General features: G+C 43.4%; 1 long non-coding RNA gene across 1 annotated transcript; it reads right to left on the minus strand.

The window, feature by feature from the left end:
- Positions 1–1,146: 1,146 nt before the first annotated feature.
- On the minus strand, positions 1,147–4,500 carry LOC113036965 (uncharacterized). The gene is made up of 3 exons (XR_013901197.1): positions 4,237–4,500; positions 4,024–4,134; positions 1,147–1,314 (listed from the first exon to the last, which is right to left on the minus strand). It is a non-coding gene; the product is annotated as an uncharacterized LOC113036965 (long non-coding RNA).
- Positions 4,501–4,897: the final 397 nt, after the last annotated feature.

The following is a 4,897-nucleotide window of genomic DNA, read 5'->3' on the forward strand; positions in this document are numbered from 1 at the left end:
AATGCATTTAGGCATGCAAACGTGACAGGGTGCTGAAGTTTGAACTGAATGGAGAATGGGGATTTAATAGGTGATTTAAGGGACTTTGCACACGAGAGTTAACTCATATTACTCGTTACAATCAAATTATGCAGAAGAGCATCTCTGAATGTGCAGCACATCGAACCTTGAAGCAGACGGGCTACAGCAGCAGAGGGTCACACGGTCAGCTATTGACAGGAAACTGAGGCTACAGTTTGCACCTGCTCAACAAAATCAGGCAGTAGAAATGTTGCATGGTCTGATGTGAGCCAACATTCAAATAGCAGGTTCAGATATTTTCCTTTAAACCAGGGGTATTAAACATGAGGCCCAGGGACCAGATTTGGTCCAGCATTGACCTCAATCCGGCCTGCTGGATGGCGTTGGGAAAAGGAGGACATAAATGTGGGAATTTTAACTGTATTTTCACAAGTTCTACAGCTTTAATAAAAAACAGTACACCAAAGTAATTAACTAATTGATTTCTGTAACTTTATACATTTATTCTTACAATTTAAACCCATGCTGACAGATTGTTTTAGTTTACTAAAGCAGCATTTCTTCACCATGTAAGAAAAACTGAGAAATAATGTTGAAATCACCCTTTTTTTGTCCTATATTAGGGTCTCTCATTTATTAAATGTGTAGGTAAAATTTTTAAACTTACAGAAATCAGATAAGATGAAAGTGGGCTGTATGTGGGCCGCAATATAAAAGACTGGTTTCTTGAACATGGCAGTGAGTTCACTGAACTCAAATGATCTCCACAGTCACCACATCTCAGTCCATATTAAATAATAATTAATAACTTCAATTAACTAAAAGGTGATTAAAATAATGTAATGAAGGGGCTCATCATAAGCACCTGTTATGTCCAAAGGTTGGGAGAGCCTCATAAGAGCAATGTCATTTTTCAGGGTCTGGCTGTTGTAGCTCTCATGAGTTATAATGCGACGCACCGAGTAAGCAGGGTTAAACAGAGGGCCTAATGGGTCCACTATCCCAGCATACTGCCCAGTCTGCAGGACTGGTGGCCCTGCAAAGGTGGGGGGTGACCAGCAGAGATTTGATTAAAGCTGGATCAAACCACGGTTACTGAGGGGTGGTGAAGGTGAAGGTGGAGGACTCACCAGGTCACACACTGAGCGGCGGTGACTATCCAGTAGGGGGAGACGATGGCTCCTCCACAGCGGTGAGAGCCGGCAACCTGGAGGCTGACTTGCCAGGGCACAGCCCCAAGGGAGGCCAGCTGTCCTGCAGAAGCCTTGCTGGAGTTCACCCTGCTTCCACAATCTGAAAAAGGAGGCTGCTGTTAGAGCATTCTACAGCTACAGGCTTTCAGAGAGACAAAACTCAACAACACACTGAAAAAAACCAGTGTGATTGCAAGGAAGAACCTTCAGCTATCCTCAACTATGGAAACAACTCCCAGATTGGATTCAGGAGACAGACAACCTCCTGCTTTTAATATTAGGCTTGAAATGTTCTTTTTGATATGCTGGATGCACTCCACTACTACATTAAATCATTAGTAATTAGCAACTTTTGGTTCTCACTATACTTTGCCTGTCTTGTCTCTCTCTGCTCTCTTCTCTTTCGCCTTATCCCCAAACTGAGCCTTGTTCTGCCAGAGGTTTCTTCCTGCTAACAGTGAGTTCTTCGTTCCCACTGTCGCTCTCACTGAGGTTTGATATTGTAGAGACCCTACACCAGGGGTGTCAAACTCAAATACACAGTGGGCCAAAATTCAAAACTGGAACAAAGTCGCGGGCTAACATTTATATGAAAAAAAAACTTCCTCCAGATATAAGAATGAATCTTTTCTTATGGACTCAAACAGGTTTTGCTGAAAAACTGAATATGGAACAAGCAAAGCTTAATACTAAACAATATATACAGTGGGGCAAAAAAGTATTTAGTCAGCCACCGATTGTGCAAGTTCCCCCACCTAAAATGATGACAGAGGTCAGTAATTTGCACCAGAGGAACACTTCAACTGTGAGAGACAGAATGTGAAAAAAAAAAATCCATGAATCCACATGGTAGGATTTGTAAAGAATTTATTCGTAAATCAGGGTGGAAAATAAGTATTTGGTCAATAACAAAAATACAACGCAATACTTTGTAACATAACCTTTGTTGGCAATAACAGAGGTCAAACGTTTACTATAGGTCTTTACCAGGTTTGCACACACAGTAGCTGGTATTTTGGCCCATTCCTCCATGCAGATCTTCTCGAGAGCAGTGATGTTTTGGGGCTGTCGCCGAGCAACACGGACTTTCAACTCCCGCCACAGATTTTCTATGGGGTTGAGGTCTGGAGACTGGCTAGGCCACTCCAGGACTTTCAAATGCTTCTTACGGAGCCACTCCTTTGTTGCCCGGGCGGTGTGTTTTGGATCATTGTCATGTTGGAAGACCCAGCCTCGTTTCATCTTCAAAGTTCTCACTGATGGAAGGAGGTTTTGGCTCAAAATCTCACGATACATGGCCCCATTCATTCTGTCCTTAACACGGATCAGTCGTCCTGTCCCCTTGGCAGAAAAACAGCCCCATAGCATGATGTTTCCACCCCCATGCTTCACAGTAGGTATGGTGTTCTTGGGATGCAACTCAGTATTCTTCTTCCTCCAAACACGACGAGTTGAGTTTATACCAAAAAGTTCTACTTTGGTTTCATCTGACCACATGACATTCTCCCAATCCTCTGCTGTATCATCCATGTGCTCTCTGGCAAACTTCAGACAGGCCTGGACATGCACTGGCTTCAGCAGCGGAACACGTCTGGCACTGCGGGATTTGATTCCCTGCCGTTGTAGTGTGTTACTGATGGTGACCTTTGTTACTTTGGTCCCAGCTCTCTGCAGGTCATTCACCAGGTCCCCCCGTGTGGTTCTGGGATCTTTGCTCACCGTTCTCATGATCATTTTGACCCCACGGGATGAGATCTTGCGTGGAGCCCCAGATCGAGGGAGATTATCAGTGGTCTTGTATGTCTTCCATTTTCTGATGATTGCTCCCACAGTTGATTTTTTCACACCAAGCTGCTTGCCTATTGTAGATTCACTCTTCCCAGTCTGGTGCAGGTCTACAATACTTTTCCTGGTGTCCTTCGAAAGCTCTTTGGTCTTGGCCATGGCGGAGTTTGGAGTCTGACTGTTTGAGGCTGTGGACAGGTGTCTTTTATACAGATGATGAGTTCAAACAGGTGCCATTCATACAGGTAACGAGTGGGGGACAGAAAAGCTTCTTACAGAAGACGTTACAGGTCTGTGAGAGCCAGAGATTTTCCTTGTTTGAGGTGACCAAATACTTATTTTCCACCCTGATTTACGAATAAATTCTTTACAAATCCTACCATGTGAATTCATGGATTTTTTTTTCACATTCTGTCTCTCACAGTTGAAGTGTACCTCTGGTGCAAATTACTGACCTCTGTCATCATTTTAAGTGGGGGAACTTGCACAATCGGTGGCTGACTAAATACTTTTTTGCCCCACTGTATATTAGCTGTGTAATACCAGCAGGCCAGCTCTAATAGTAATTTGGTATGGCTTCGCGGGCCAAATGTAATTAGGCTGCGGGCCAAATTTGGCCCGCGGGCCAGAGTTTGACACCTATGCCCTACGCTATTAGAAAGAAACCTCAGCTAACACACCGCTTTCTGTGATCCAGCACATGGTGACAGTGGGAAGGAAAAACTCCCTTTTAACAGGAATAAACCTTTATGTGCTTGTAATTCACTTGCCAGGTGAAAGGTTGGTGGTTTGTTTCCAGGGGGTTTACCTTATAATATAAAGCACCTTGAGGTAATTGTTGTTGTGATTTGGTTCATTTCTAAGAAAGTATAAAGACATACTAGTACAGTGCAATGTCAACACCATGTTGTTAGGACATGTACTTCTAAGGATTGGAGGAAAAAAGACATTTGGAATGAGATCAGGTTAATATCATATCAATATTAGCATTTTGACACAGGTTTATCATTACCAGCTCACTCACTGTAGGGCAAGTTGTTGCAGTATGGATGCCTGAGGGTTGAAGTTAGACTTCACTAGTAAGAATCCATCATTAGCATCAGCCCTTTGCTGGCCTGATTTAAAATACGTGTCCCTGTCAAAGCACAAATTGTAAAAAAAAAATTGAGCATCGCTTGAAAATCGTTCACAGAGCAGCTTTTGTTTCATCTCGGGCTGAACTAGCTGAGCATCTCACCTGATGTATCCGATGCTCTGGCAGCTCGCTCTGCCCTTCTCCTCGGTCCAGCCATGAGAACCAACAGATTTTCAGGCTTTACTCTGAGTCGAGTAGATCTGAAGCAGGAAACTGGAGCCGTGCAGCCTCACTGAGCACAAACAGCAAACACAAGCGATGACTTGGCATTTTGTCACAAGTGGAAAGTGGGTGAAGAGGCAGCCAGTTGAGAGTGAAGCACACAAAGGACTGGCAGTTAACAAGGAAAGATAAATGCTTCAGTCTACATATTATCTCATTATCTCATCATGAGGAATATGGATGATTCCAGAAAAAACAAACCTATAAAAGCATCAAACTGTTCTGTTGTATAAACTCTGACCTTGTTTTCAAAGATTGGAAATCCAGATGAACAGAGTTAACTTTCTGGGATTCTCTCACCTTCTTTTATTGAGCGTGCATCAAGATAACAACTAATGAGGCTACCTGGGAACAGGTCAGCAGCACCATTGGGTGTAAACAGAGCTTCACAACTCTGTGAAGAAGTATGGTTTTAGAGGATTTTGGGGGGATTTCATCATCTATTGACCATAATTCAGAGAAGTCTCTGTAGGGTACACAGTTGAAAGCTGGGTTTGACACCCCCAGGTGGCACTGCTTTAAAAGCAGGCATGATCCTGTG

Source organism: Astatotilapia calliptera, chromosome 14, assembly GCF_964374335.1.
Source record: "Astatotilapia calliptera chromosome 14, fAstCal68.1, whole genome shotgun sequence".
Taxonomy (NCBI): domain Eukaryota; kingdom Metazoa; phylum Chordata; class Actinopteri; order Cichliformes; family Cichlidae; genus Astatotilapia; species Astatotilapia calliptera.